This window comes from Camelus dromedarius, chromosome 10, assembly GCF_036321535.1.
Source record: "Camelus dromedarius isolate mCamDro1 chromosome 10, mCamDro1.pat, whole genome shotgun sequence".
Classification (NCBI taxonomy): Eukaryota; Metazoa; Chordata; class Mammalia; order Artiodactyla; family Camelidae; genus Camelus; species Camelus dromedarius.
In genome coordinates, this window is record NC_087445.1 from 66,831,602 (window position 1) to 66,846,791 (window position 15,190).

A 15,190-nucleotide genomic window follows, 5' to 3' on the forward strand; every position below is an offset into this window, starting at 1 on the left:
AGCTCCCAGGAGCCTCCTACTTTGATCCCAATGGAAAGGAGCTGAGCTAGACGCTGCTCTGTGCCCTGCTCAGGGGTCACGGGGATCCCTGGTGTCCATACCTCCCACCCCATCCAGGATCAAAGAGCTGAGTTTTCTGGAGCTCTGGTCAGGGCCACCTGAGCAGGACTCTGCCAAAAGATTTACATCCTTGATAAGCTGGAAAGCCGAAAGAAACTTTTCTAAACTCGTAGTAATAAAGGGCAACCACTGATTAACCATGGTAGAGGCAAAACCAGTTTGTCTTCCTTTTGTCTCTATTGAAAATGATATTACAAACTCATTACCAGATAAAGAGGCAGTCCAAGAGAATGCAGCTGACATATGACAAGTGCGTCAGACAGCTAAGTAATACTAAGTATTTTTATATTATTTTTCACATCATTTGATTATGCTGTTGTTTTCTGGATTTTGCCCTCTTTGGAGTATTTGTCAGTTTTTGTTATCTGTTGCGATACCTCCTCATATTCTAAATGCAGTCAGCCTTCTGTAGCCATGGGGTTCCACACACACAGATTCAACCAACCACAGATTGAAAATTTTTGAAAACAAAATATTCTGGAAAGTTCCAAAACTTAAGTTTGCCACACACAGGCAACTGTTGACATGGCACTTACATTGTATTTATGACTATTTACATAGCATTTATATTGCGTCAGGTATCATAAGTAATCTTGAGATGATTTAAAGTATATGGGAAGATGTGCTTAGGTTACATGCAAATACTTCACTGTTTTATGTAAGGAACTTGAGCATCCTTGGATTTTGGTATCCGAGAGGGTCCTGGAACTAATACCCAATGGATACTGACGGAAGATTGCATTCACTTCTATGCCTAATATTATATTTGCAACTTTGCATTCTTTTTCTTAAAGCGGGCCCTGAAAATTGAATAAGCTTCCGGCCCTGCAACCCTTGGACGCCCCCCAACTGAACCAGGCCAGGCCCGGACTAACCACTTTACCAGCAGCCTCTCAGGTAAGCCTCACAACAACCCTGTGAAGTCACTCTCGTATTATCCCCATTTACAGACATGAGAACGGAGGCTCAGAAAGGTTAAGCAACTTTCCTAATGTTACACAGCAGAAAGTGATGGAGCTGGGATTCAGGTTCAGACAATGGGCCTCCAGTGTCCACCCTTTTAACTCTTCTGTTCTCAGTAAACAGAAGGCTTATCCATGCACTAATCACCCAGGTCTCTTTGGCATAGCCTCTCATTTTGCCTTTCATGATTATCACTTAAAAACTGACCCGAAGCTAGCCAGTCACGGGCTAGCCTCACTGAGGGTTAGGCTCTCCTTGGACCAGCTGCTGAGCATGGGCTCAACTCCTCTGCCATTTCCAGGTGCCTCCTGTGTGCCTGGTGTGCCTGGCATGAGCCTTCCTCACTCACTCCATCCTGTTTATCCCTCATCATGGTCAGGACAGTGGCTTTTTAGCTGAAGAAACTGAGCTTCAGCAGAGGCTGAGATCACTTGGCTCCCCCACAAGGGAGGTGCTGAGTTTGAAAAGCAGACTCTCTGCCCCCAGCCCAACTCTCTGCACGGGGGTGGCGCTGGGGGTAAGGAGGGAGAGCGCTGCTTTATCCTAAAACCTCTCCAAATCAGTGCGCATGATAGGGAAATACTCTCTGTTGGAAGAAACATGGTACAATTTGTGGGAAAAAAAAAAAAAAAGAAAGCGCGGGGAAGGCTGTTTCCAGTTGTGTTTTTCATTATGAGAGTCAGAGTAAACACAGACAGAGGAAACTAAGAGACAAGCCTCAGACTAAATACATGACTCGCTGACACTCCAGCCATCACAGACTGAACAACCTGTTCTCTGAGGGACATCTTGTAGTGCCCTTTCCTGTATCCCCTTCAGGAAATCTGAAGCCTGGATCCAGCCAGCTTTTCCTTCTGCTTGGCCCAGAAATCATTGTGCAAGAGTTTTTCCAAGAGACATAAGGCGAGGTAAATGAAGGGTCGGCACAGCCTGAGAGGACGCTGCATCCACCCACAACGCGGCCCCAGGCCCGGGCCTCACCCTCCAGCCCCTGCAGGGGCACCCTGAGTCCTTCGGAGGGAACTCCAGGCCACAGCCACACCCTGGGAGGTCCTGCTGAGGGAGCAAACTAAAGCCGAACTTACAGTGACCGAGCCAGCATCCCACGAGCCCCACTTCTAGGTCCAAGGATGCCGGGGAGAGAAGGACTGTGTCTTCTCCCAGATCTACCGAGGGGGCCAGCAAGGTGAGGAGGAGAGCAAGCTCCCTCCAAGGGTGAATCCACACCACAGCCGGCTCACCGTACCCCCAGTGACCCCAACAAGGCAGAGGTAAATCATTTCAACGTTTCACCTACCTCATCATCTGCGTCTCTCCCCCCAGAGTAAAAGGCAAAACAACCAAGTTCTATTGAGCTCCGTTCCACAGAAGGAGGCAGGGCTGGGAGGAAGGGAAGGTGCCGCGTTCCAGCTCCTGTCAAAAGAATAAACAGCTGTTTCAGGAAGAGGGAGGAAGATGGATCCCGCAGCAGCCCGGGCTTTGTTCCTTGCTGGCCCTGGGAAGTGGGCTGTTTATCAGGCCTGTGGACTCAGCTGCTTGCCAAGGCAGGGCCGTTTCTCTCTGGGCCCGTGGACGGCCTGGCCTCCCTCACCAAGTGAAACTACAAGTCCAGACTCAGCTTGGTGTCGGAGGAGGGAAAGCCACCACCCCGGGGAGAGACACACAGGCTGCCTGCGACACCCACTCCTGGGGGAAAATGGGACCGTTTTGAACCCAAACAACCCCAAGTGACAATGGCCAGGAACAGCCAATGGAGAATAAAGAAAAGAAAAAAGAAATCAAGAGGAGGGTGGCCGAAGGAGAGAGTCCTCAAGACTCCTGTTGAAATGCTACCTAAATGTTCCTCAAAGTCGAGCCTCTCGTCCGCATCCTTCAGGCTTAGGAAGTTGTTTTGTTTGAACGCTATTTTTGTAGAATGTTCTAAGGTCTCCTGCATCGCAGGCCAAGCTATAAGAACTTGAAAAGGTCACTGAGGCCCAATGCTGCTCTTTGGCTGAATAATGCTTAACCCTTCCCACACCCACCTCCTGCTCCCAAAATAGACTTTTCCGGCTGGAAGGGACCTCATGGCAGTGGGTTTTCAAATGTCGAAACAGCCAAAGCTTTAAAACACAAAAACAAAACCAACAAACACGTGAAGTCATCCTCAGCGTGTAAAGCAGAGGACATGGGGGACTTTGGCTGAAGCAGGGAAATGCAGCTTAAGGCCCCCTTATCCCTCCCAAGTGGCCCCGGACACCTCCTGGGAGTACAGACTGGAAACCTCAGACAAAGGACAAGGGGCCAAAACTGGACAGAAAGGAGCCACGGACTGCCCCCCAGCCCCTCCCTCCTGTTCTGTGGAGGAAATTTCATGGCCCCCTCCTCTGGGGGCATGAGCTAATTGACTGCAATCTTCTGGGTCTGGAAGTCCTGCTTAACAACTTACTTAAATCCTTCCTGCTGGCAGCTACTGAGGCTGAGCCAACCCCACTTACGACCCTGTCATTCCACCCCAAAGAAAGTACACATGAGCTCACTCCGAGACGTGGACTGGAACATTCATAGTGCACCAAAACCCGGAAGCGACCCCGAGGCCCGTCATCAGAACAGGTCAGGTGCGATGTCACGTGGCAGCCCACCAACGTGAGTGACAATGAACCAGCTACAGCCACTGACATCAGCAGGGTGACCCTCACACAAATGGTATCGAGAGAAAGCAACCCTGAAAAACTGCACTTACTTAACGTTCAAAAATAGGTAAAGCCAAACTGCAGCGTTAGAAGTCAGAGTGGGTATAGTGGAGACAGGGAACGTGCCCAGGAGAGTTGCTGGAGGCATGGTCACATTGTTTCTTGAGCTGGGTAGTGGATACACAAGTGTGTCCACTAAGTGAAAATTCATCACTAATGTGCCTTTTCTGTGTGTATGTTAAAAACAAAAAAGGAACAGAAACCTCTTTGCCAGAAGCTGCCTTCTCAGGCATTCTGTCTTCCCCTGACTCTAGCTCGTGGGCCACAGAATCATGGATAGACCCTGCCTTTCTCTTATCTTGTGTCTGATGCTCCAATTCCAGGCACCATGAAGCATCTCACTGGGGGCTCAGGCAGGATCTGTTGCATCCAGCGATCCAGGCATCTGTACTCTGGTCAAAGGGGAAGGGAAAGATGGCAGCATTTGGAGGGCTAAGATACAACTGCGCCTTTCAGCAAGCGGCACCGATCACGGGTCACAGGGGGCTCCCACTTTACAGTTACAAAGCAGCCTCTCTCCTTCACTTCAGTGGATCCTCAGGCTCACGCACCAAGTGGTCGGGGTGGGGGAGGGAGTCTCTGGGAGCCTCTGACCTGCTCGAGGTCGCCGGCTGGTGGGTCCCATGCTGCCCTTCCTCCTTAGCTGCCTCTGGTGGACACTCAGCAGGCTTCTGAGGACAGTCTAAAGGTTAGCAAGATTAGAGGCTCGAGGTTGGTTAACCACAGCTCACCAGAACGTGTAAATCTGGAAGGCAGAAATTTCAATTTCCAGAAGATCCAACGTGATCTTCCTCCTTGCCTGACATACCTTCATGTTCAGACTCTCAAAACAAGGGTGCACATACTTATGGTCCTTCCTTAATTGAGAGGCAGGGAACTGTAGCAAATAAGCCTCAGGCCACGTAGCTCTGCTGATCAAAGGAGGCCAGAGGCTGCCCAGGTAAGAGCTTGGCATGGTTCCCAGCCAGGCTGACTAATCTCATCGCTCGACAGTCACCAAGGCTGAGTCCATGGGCCTAGCAGATGACAGCCAGCATTCAATTCTGTCCACCTGCCACACCCCGAGCCTGAGGACTGCAGGGCCTTGGAGCTGCGGCCAAGGCAGCTGCAGCCCAGGTGTGCGGTGCCCTGGCTTCACGTCCCAGACCTCCTCCAGCTGGGGAACACGAAGGTCCAGATCCTCACCCTGCTTACCTCTGTGGGAGTGAGGATTAAGTGTTCTTGGCAAAAAGGCTACAGACACAAAAGTTGCAGGCTGTCACTGTTTGCTTTAATCCTAAATGTGTTTAGCGCAGTTAAAAAAAAAAACATTCTTGATGTTGCTTATGAGTGATGGAGCAATCTGATTGGTTTCTTCTTCTGTGCATTGAAGAAAATTATAATCCCCAGCTCTCAGGATGTGTGAAGGGCTTAGAGCATGGTGGTTATGAGCATGGACTCTGGGCCCAGGGTGCCTGGGGTTTGAGTCCCACCTCTGCCCCATATACTGTGCAATCTTTGGCAATTTACTTCTCTGTTTCTGTTTCTGTAGTTGTAAAATGGGAATAATAGCAGTTGGATGGTAGCTGGCACACAGTGAGTGTATAGAGATACATATCACCCATTAGTGCAAGAATTAAGAGGCAGTCCTTGAAGAGTGCTTGAGGTACTCAGTCATTGTCAGTCTCAGGTGTTAAATTAATCCAAGGTTGCCACTCCCTCGATTTTATGTTTGTGTACGAAATATATATTTTGATCACGTAGTCCTGCATGTGGGGGAAAGGTAGGGAAGGAGATGTTCCTGGCACAGTGTTTCCATTACGAGGAAGCATTGCCACACACCTGTGAGTATCAGAGCTGAAATGATCTTGGCGAAAGCTGATGCAATAAATAACTGCAGTCAGAAGCATTTGCACCTGTAAGTCTATAACCTTGAGAAGAGCTGGAAAAATGAAATCATAGCTCTTTCCAAGCAGAACCTTGCAAACCATCTTGAGATCTGCCTCCGCCCCACCTAACTCCAGGATGGACCCCACCAAAGCCATGCTAGAGCATTCCCTCTGCCTCCACAAGCTTCCATCCTGAGCCTCAGCTGTCCTCCCTTACACCAAGAAGTCCCTCCAGGGGGCTAACCTCGGTTCTTCATGCTGTAGGTCAGACACTTTCTAGAGAAGGAAGAAGCTGGCTTTGTTAACAGCTTGGAAGATGTGAGGAGCTCCCACGAGGGGCAAGGTCCAGGGACTGATGATAGCTCGGACTTGAGCTCCCGGCACAGGTGGGAGGAGGATTTTTCCAACCAAGGGGTCTCTGCCCTCCTCCTGCCCTCTCTCAGTTCCTCTCACCACTTCCTCAGGCTGGTGACTGCAAATGGAGATGAGAAAGATGAACCTGGTCGTTCTTATCACAATCTGGCCATGGGTACCAGGGGGTGCCCTCGCCTCCCTAGAAGTTCTCACTCCTCCCTGGGCAAAGAGAATCTTGAAGCCAGGTAGGCCAGCTCCCTGCCTCAGAGCAGAAGTTCTTCTTGAACAGAGGAGAAGCTCAGTGCCCCTCAAGGTGACAGTCCTGCCCTGTTTAGAGCCCACTGCCTGTCTACAAGACCCATCTAACTTTCTCACATCCCTAGAGGGTAAGCAGGGTAAAGATTACAGTCCCAAATTATAAGAAAGGGAACTGACAGGGAAGGGATAGCTCAGTGGTAGAGTGCATGCTTAGCATGCACAAGGTCCTGGGTTCAATCCCCAGTACCTCCATTAAAATAAAAATAAATAAATAAAACCTAATTACCTCTCTCCACAGAAAATATTTTTTAAAAAAAAGGGGAGCTGAAAATAAGGTAAGAAACTTGTGTGGTCTGAGTAATCAACCCTAGAATGGAAGACAAGTTTGGGGGTCTTTCCATGATTCTATCCCACCTTAACCTCTCCCCCCTCAGTGGTTATTTGTTGAATGAATGCTGAGTGGAAGCCTACAGGAGCCAGGCAGGCAGTCAGCAGAAGTGTGTGAACTGACCAGGTATAATGCAATCGGGCAATTGGGAGTGGTGGGGTCTGCAGTCAGCTGGGGAACTTTGGCCCAAATCAGATCAAAGTCAGATTATAAAAAGAAAAAAAAACAAAACAAAACTGTGTGCCCCAAAAGCACTTCTCTGATTACAGAATGTGCCATATTGGCCATAGAGAACTCTTTTTTTAAAGGGTATTATTTTTTTACCAGAAGCTAAAAGTGTTGTTTGAACCCTTGCTTCACCATCACCAGCTTGTGTGATATAGGCATGTCCGATTCCCTTCTCTGTGCCTCTGTTTTCTCATCTGTGGCGTGCAGCGTCCCTCCTAGCTCCACCCTGCCCTGCCTGAGCCTGAGTCTGGGGGTACAGCTGTGAATCCAGGTCCTATAGAAATATGACTGGGGGAATCTCGGAAGGCTTCGTGGAGGAGGTGTCATGACTGGACCTTTTCAGATGGGCTTCTCCTGCTTCCCAGGGACCTGGCATGTCAGCCTGCACAGGCCCTCATCCCTCTCTCCCTTTCACATGCTTCCTGAAGACAGGCTCGAAAATTAACCTGCAGGGGGAGGTGGGCGACCCCACCCTTCAGGATTTACAAATCCTATTCTACTCAGGCCCCCTGGGAGGTCCTCTGGGGTCATCTTATGAACCAACCAGCTTTGGCTTTCAGAGGGGGCCAGGATGTCACAGAACTGCCAGCCCACTCAGGAGCCCCACTGAACCCTCCTCGGGAGGCTCAAAATGCACTGGTGATAGAAAAGAGGAAATTGGGCACAATCTAGCCCTGAAACCGAAAAACCCAGCCAAGCAAAAAAAGGGGAAACCAGCTTCCTGAGAGAGGGGACTCAGAGTCTGGTAGGGCCTCAGAGAACTTTCTCCCACCCTAGCTCGCTGCAAGGCCAGGGTGAGGACTCCAGCAACTGTGAAGATAAGGAGGGCAGGCAGGCCCCCACCCCCTAGCTCAGCCCCAGAAGCATTTCTCTCCAAAGAGCCTGTGGAAGGGAGTGGTTTGCTGTGAAGTAACTTTTGAAAAAAACTGAAGTCAATACTAACAATACAACCAGATAAAAGAAAGCCCAGCGAAGTGCTTTATAAACCCAATGACGTGGTTCCACAGGCCGTGTGGCCCCAGGCGCGTTATTTTTCTCCCTCTGAGCCTCCTACCCCATGTGGGCACTGGTCAGCTGGAAGCAGACATTCCCAGGATCCCTATGGCTCCTTGGCAGGGACCCACGTGGGCTCAGTGGCTGCTAGGAGCTTGTTCTCGCTTGCTCTGCAAACCTGGCTGATGAACGTGCAGCCTTCAGAGCTCAATGCCACCTCCTCTGAGATCTGCTTCCTGGCCAGAGCTGATTGTCTCTGCCAAATTCCCACAGCCCTTGTGCAGCTGCTTGTTTCATGGCACCTGGAGCACAGGTTGCCGGGCACGTGTCCATCTCGCCCTCACGTGCAAGTTCTCAAGTGCAGCAGGGAGCTCTGCTTGAACTCAAGGTCCCTGGTGGTCCTCACACATGGTCCGGTTCAGAGGAGGTCCTGAGGACTGGTAGACCAGTGGATAGATGGGCAGGTGGATGCTGTATTGGCTTGCTAGGGCTTACCACAGCAAATACCACAAACTGGGTGGCCTTCACAGTTCTGAAGGCCAGAAGTCCGAAGTCAAGGTGCCGGCAGAGCTGGTTCCTTCTGAAGGTCATGAGGGAGAATCCATTCCATGCCTCTCTCCTAGCTTCTCGTGGTTGCCAGCAACCCTTGGCATTCCTTATGGCAGTATAACCCAACGCTGTCTGCATCGCGACACAGTGTTCTCTGCGTGTGTCTGTGTCCAAATTTCTCTCTTCTTATAAGAACACCAGTCACTATTGGAGTCCACCCAAATCCAAAATGACCTCATCTTAACTTGAGTCATCTGCAAAGAATCTATTTCCAAAAAAACCCTCGTATTCATAGGCACCCGGGGGTTAGGGCTTGAACACATCTTTTTGGAAGCCACAGTTCTATCCACTAGAGACAGTTATCCAAATAGCTATTGGTTGGCAGCCTGTAAACACTAGTGGAACCAGAACTACCCTCGAGGTCAGAAACACTGCATGTAATTAGCAGCGTTGAAAGCAAAAGGTTGGAGATGGACGAGGAGAAGGGGTAGTCTTGAGAAAGGGGAAAGTGGATGGACTCCTTAGAGCATCTCTGTGTGACTAGGATTATGGGAAGAAGGGAAGTCCCTCCCTGGGACAGGCTCTGTGGGATGCACAGTAGAGATGCTGCAGGTCTGTCAATACTCAGCTCTGGGTGTCATAGAGATGTGAGTGACTGAGATCACCCCAGGAGGGGTAGGATGTGAAAGAAGAGGGGGCTTCCAGGGCAGCTGGCATCAAGAACCCACGGCAGCACGGAACCGGGTGCCAGATTGCAGTGGGTCAAGGAATGAACCTCAGGTGAGGAAGTGACGTCAGTGAGTGTAAGGACCTCTTTCCAGCAGTTTGCCTTGGGAAGGGTTGGAGAGAGGGTGCCAGCTAGAGAAATCATGAAGATAAGGGGAAATGCTCCTGAGTACACTGCTGACAAAGGGAAACCCTTGATAACACAGAGCAAAGGAGAGGAGGGTTTGAAGATTCAGAAGAGACTGAGGACAAGTGTTAAGATTATCTCTGCGGGGAGGATGGGGAGGAGGTGCCACCGAGACAGGCAGAAGGTGCTTCCCCTAGTACAAAAGGGAAAGAGACAGAATGGATGGGATGGTAAGTTTAGGGAACAAAGCTCCAATCCAGAGCAACTCAAGTGTGGAGGGTGAAGGGGTCAGAGTAGGAGGGGTGGGGTCAGGGAAGAAGCTAGAGGGCCGTGCAGAATCTTATCACCAGGAGCCTCGAACCCCCACCTGAGGAATCTGCATTTCATCCTGAAGATACTGAGGAATCCTTGAATGCAATTCAGCAAAGAGATTTACATAATTTGCTTTTTAGAAGAATTCCTTGGCTGCAGGGTGAGGGTGGGTGGGAGAAGTTAAATCTCCAGCCAGGGAGCCCAGCCAGGAGGCTGCTGGCTGATGTCCAGGGGAAAGAGTGGAGACCTTGCCCCATGGAGTGAGCTAGAAGACAAGAAAGAAGTGGCATCTTGAGACCTTGGGTTACATGAATTGAACTATCTTTCAAAATTTGCTTCAATATCACCTTGGAGAGACTGTCCCGGAGTTAAAATTACTTTCTTTTTTGTAGTTTACTTATTTATCTTTTAAATTTCTTTCTTCCTCTACCAGAATGGCAACTCTATGTGCAGATAGATACTTTGTATGTTTTGTACAAATGCGAAAAGCCCTCTTACAGCACCTGGCACTTAGTACATCTTCGTAGGTTAAAGCACATGCCTGGTGCAGCGTGTGGCACCTGAGTGTTCGATAAATGTTAACTATGGAGATAATAACAAGAATAACAGTGAGCAATGGGATGAAGGGAGTGAGGCAGAGATGAGTCTAGTCTAGCGAGACTCAAACTGTGGACCGCACGACAGCAGCATCAGCATCACCTGGGAGCTTGTTAGAGATGCAGAGCATCAGGCCCCCCCACCCCTAACGAATCGGGACGCCCAGAGTGGGGCCCAGGAATCTGTGTCCGCATGTGGTCTGCAGGGATCAGAAACCAGATGGGTTCCCCGGTTTCTAGCTGAAGTAGGAGAGTGGATGGTGTTGCTGTTGATTGAGAAACAGAGTGTGAAGGCTGGAGTAGGGGGAGTTGGTGAGTTCTGTTCTAGATGTGTTGAGTCTGAAGACTCTGCAGAAGCCCGCTCAGCAGGGGCATCCTAGAGAGAGAGCCCGGGGAAGAGCCCGATTTGGGAGCTGCCAGCATGCAGGCAAGAGTGGGCAGGTCTGATGTGAGCAGAGGGAGGGGAGCACCGAGGACAAAGCAAGGCATCCTTAATGGGCACCACCCTGAAACTTAAGGGCCACAGCCAAAAAAAGTTGTCAAGAATGCTGGGAGAAGCCCCGTCTGAATTTTTAGCTCACCTCCACCCTCAGCCACTCCTCTGACAGCCCTGGCCCCATTCCCCTCACCGCACCCCAAGAGAGAAGGCAGCGGACCTGTACCCAGGCAAGGTCACTGCTGTCTGAGAATCCTAAGGAGTGGGGTTGCCAGGCAGACACAGGGGTGGTGACAGACAGAGGTCCTGTCCCCAGCTATGCCTCCAACTCTGGGTACCTCCCTACATGTGCCTGGTTGATTCCCACCCGCTCCCCGCCCCCTGCCCCAGTCAGATGAAAAGGTGGGGCTGGTGTCTCTGACCCTCCATCACATGCGAGCACGATGGGCTCACAGCACCCCTCGCGCCCAGCCGCAGACTCCCGGCGAAGACCCCAGCATAGGAGCAGAGCAGCTGGTGCCTTCGGAGGATGTGATGAGGCTCCAGAGACCTCATCCGAGGGGAGATCACAGCCTTTGGGTGGAGGGAGGCCACTCGGGGTAGGCAGCCAGGAGCCCAGAGCCAGTAGGAGGCCCTGGAACCAGCAAGGGGCCATTTCATGTGGGGAGAAATGATAGTTTTCAGGGGGCCTCTGCCTGTTTCCTGTTCTCCCTCCCAGAAGCAGATCCCGCCTCTCTAGGGGTCAGCTCCCAGGCCCAGCCTGTTGCCCCCATGTGCTCCCCTGGCTGGCCGACAGCACAGCCTTCTGGGTGACCTGAGGATTGATGTAAGCACGTCACTCTCTCCCTCAGGAGGTCAAGTCCCTCAGGCTTTTATGCCAGTGGTAGTCTATCAACTCTCCTCTCCTGGTGTCCTGCTAGCCCAGCCGCCCTCCCAAAGGTGGTCACTCCATTTACAGCATCCATGCCAGACGGCCTCTGCTTGAAGCCTTCTAGGGGCGGGGAACTCATCACTTCTCTGGGTAGTCTCATTCATTTCTGGATTATTCTGATTGTAAGACACATCTTGTCAGTGCTTCCCAGAATGTTATTACATTTCATTTTCATATACCATCTCCTTTAATCCTTCCTACAATCAGTAACGATCTCTCAGTTTCCCAGATGGGGAAACTGAGGCTCAGAGCTTACGTAACATGGACAAAATCACAGAACCAATACGCTCCACCTCTCTGTGTAGCCTTTCTCATTGACCCTAACAGCTCCTCAGAATAGGGTGTCTGACTCTTCTCCAAGCAAAACACCATCTTCCCTGGCACACTTCAGGAAAGCCATGCCCACAAGCATTTATTCCATCAGTAAACACGTGGAAGGCATTTACTCAGTACCGGGGACAGAATGAAGCAGACCCACTCCCTGCATTTGTCAAGTCCAAGTCTGGTGATAGGGACACGTGTGCCCATAAGTGCCCAGTGCTGTCTCCAGACCGCAGCTACTGCCGTTGCGCGAACCCACCTGGGGCTGGCACAGCGTCCCCTGGCGGAAGGCAGTGTTCCTCTCCACCTCATCTCCTGTTCTGTTTTGTTTTCCCATCCTCCTATTTTTGCCATTTGTGCTTCACCTTTTCACAGCAACCCCTCCTGGTGTAGGTCGTGTCCCAGAGCTGGTAGAATCAGGGTGCTTTCCCTAGGACAGTTCTGGTTTATACCTGCTGTGGGTCACTTGGCAGGTTAATGTTTTAGTGCCTCCCTTCACTCTCAAAGCTGTGTAGGTCTGGAGGATAAATCACAGGGTCACTCTATGTAAAAACAGTTCAATAAAATAAAGAGGGTTTGATGAAGTCCCTTTCAAGATCCCTCCCAGCTTGGACCTTAGGATTCAGGGCTGTGTTTACTCTCTACAGGTGCCCAGGACACCCCTCTCCAGCATCCAGTCTTTCCTGCAGCTGCTCAGAGGTGGTACAAGTCCAGTCCCTCTGGACACATTTCTGCCCCGCACCCCATCCTCAACTTGTCCCCCTGCGCCTGCAGCTGGGATCATCTCAGTTCTCCCTGCCTTCCTGTGCAGGCCAGAAGGTCTCAAAACCTAATTTGCTGGAAAATCATGAGGTTGTTTGTCTTGGGGTTTTTTTTTTCCCCTTTGTTTTTGTTTGTTTGTTTTTTGCCTCCATGAGATTTTTCTGGGTCTCTTGTCATAAGCTGACTTGAGCATAAACGGCCTTCCAAGAATTAATCTCTAATGATGAGGTTCGAGGAATCCTAGAGCAAAACAAAAAACCCCCCAAATTCCAGCCCCCCATGCCCACTTTCTTGCTGTGTGGCCCTCAATAAGTCGCTTCACCTTCTGAGCCTCAGTTTACTCATCTGTAAAATAGGGCTAATAATTTCTTACTTCCTGAGTTGTTGCAAGGGTGAACAATAACATCTGTAAAGTTCCTGGTAGGTACTTAGGAAAAGACAACTTGTTTTATTATCGCTGGTTCCTAAGAGACAGGCACTTTCCCCACGTCATCCTGGTGGCAGGAGGCAGGAGAGCGTAGAGGTTAAAGCCTGCATTTGAGTGAGACGGGCGTGGGCACTGACTAAATACATGACATTGGGCAAGTCACATGGCTTTCTGGGACTTGGTTTCTCACCTCTGTAAAATGAGAATCCCCATGCCTCTTTCTTAGACCATCATAAATGAGATAGTATACACAATACTTGGCATGAGGCCACTCAATTCCTCATAATGATTATTCCAGAATTCTCTACCTCATAGGCTCCGGCACCACCTGCTCTGTGTTCCCAAAGAGTCCGCCAAGTTCCCATGTCCTAAAAACAACCAGCCCTTCCTTTGCATGGGGTGTTGGTGAATCTTCCCGCCCGCTGGAGCTTCCACCACAGCCTGTGAGGCAGGGTGGGTCTTCTCTGCTCTCCCTGTGTGCCAAGGAGGAGCCTTGGGTGACATGCCCAAGGGGCCTCAGCTGGGACTGGAAGCTGGGTTTGGGCAGAGCCAAGGATTTCTTCGATCTGCTTCTGTCCCATAGAAAGTCTGCAAGTCCCGGATTTGAAGTCAAGGGGGTTACGTGTTCATTTGATCATTCATTCATTAAATATGTATTTAATATCAATATTGGCATCTGCTGTGGGCCAGGCACTATTCAGGCTGCCGTCTACAAGGACCAGCCAATACGGCCTCTCTCTCATGGAGCTCATGCTCTAGTCCAAAGCTGAGCCCCAAGTCGAACTCTCATACCAGCACCTGTGATGAAGTGAGTGTCCTGTGACAGCAAGGAGTCACCCACTTCCTCTGGGCTCCGTGGACTTCTGGAGGACTCAGTGGTCTCACCTGCCACCTCGCCCATGTGGCCACAGGAGCACCCTCACCACCCAGCATCACTCTCCTCTCAAGCACCGCCCCAGTCTTCTGAGTGGCTTCATTTTACAGCTGAGAAAACCACAGCACCATGGCAGGGAAATGACTTTTCCAGGGCCCCTTGGCAGTGAGGCGAGGCGGCTGGGGCTAGTACCCAGGTGCCTGGCATCACTCCAGGACAAGCTGCCTCTTAACCACAGCACAGGAATTCAACAGCTCAGGGAAGGGGCTGAGGGCTGCAGTCAATGGTCTTCTAGAGTTTCCTTATTTATGTCTGAGAAAATCCTAAAAGACTGCCAGGGGTGGCCACATCTCTGTTCTTCCTTCTCCCCCACCCCCACTACTCCCGAAGCTCTTGAGTGATTTTGGATGCCACAATGGGACACAGAAATGCCATGGGAAGAGGTGAGCATCATGTGTGGACTGAAGACAAGTGAGGCATCCAATTTGGAAAGAAATCCCTCTCATAAACATGAAATAGCTCAGAAATGGAGCAAAAAACACCTAAATACATGCTCCACTTACAAACACCATATAGATCTGTGATGAAAAACGTGGTTTGGATACCCTGACTCGACCCCATTGCCTCTGCCTTCCCCATGCATTTAGCACCTAGAGCTCCCAGCAGGTATCACCCGTCCTCTTCACGGCTGTTGCATTCTTCACTGAGCTTCTGCTTTTCATTCCCCCAGAGACGGTGGCAACTGCCTGTCCCTTTTTGGTCCTCTGCTTAGTACTTGGGCTGAGAAGTGGCGTTGGGGTTTTTCGTCTCTGGGCTTGGTTTCCTAGCACTCACAGTGCAACACCTACAGCCTGCTGTCTGTGCCACCAGCCTGCCTATCTCAGCTTGCGGAGTTTATGTTAGCATGCTAGGTACAGAAGAGATATCCTGCTCTACCAAATATTTCCAGCTCTCCACCTTCGTGGTAGGATTTCATTTCCTGGTCCCCTTGCGGTTGGGTAGGGCCCTGGAACTCATCTGACCAATAAGATGTGAGTTGGCCCAAGCATTTAATTGTAGGTGGAAAACCATCTAGGGCTCTCTTTCTCTGTGCCATGGAATATATTCAGAAGGCGACTCTTCCATCAGCCTGGCTCCTTGAGAGAAGAGCACAGCCCCAGTGGACCCAAGATGCTCATATTAATTAGTAAGAAATAAACCTTTATGGGTTTGGCTCCTAAGATTC

At 50.5% G+C, this 15,190-nt stretch overlaps 1 protein-coding gene across 3 annotated transcripts in view; it reads right to left on the bottom strand.

Annotated features, from left to right (window-relative positions):
- Nucleotides 1–15,190, bottom strand: part of GGTA1 (glycoprotein alpha-galactosyltransferase 1 (inactive)) — a 59,974-nt gene that overhangs the window by 25,704 nt on the left and 19,080 nt on the right. For all 3 annotated transcript variants that reach the window (XM_064490484.1, XM_064490483.1, XM_031450365.2), the window contains exon 2: nt 2,381–2,496. The gene's annotated coding sequence lies outside the window, so the exon portion shown is untranslated. The remainder of the gene's footprint in view (nt 1–2,380; nt 2,497–15,190) is intronic.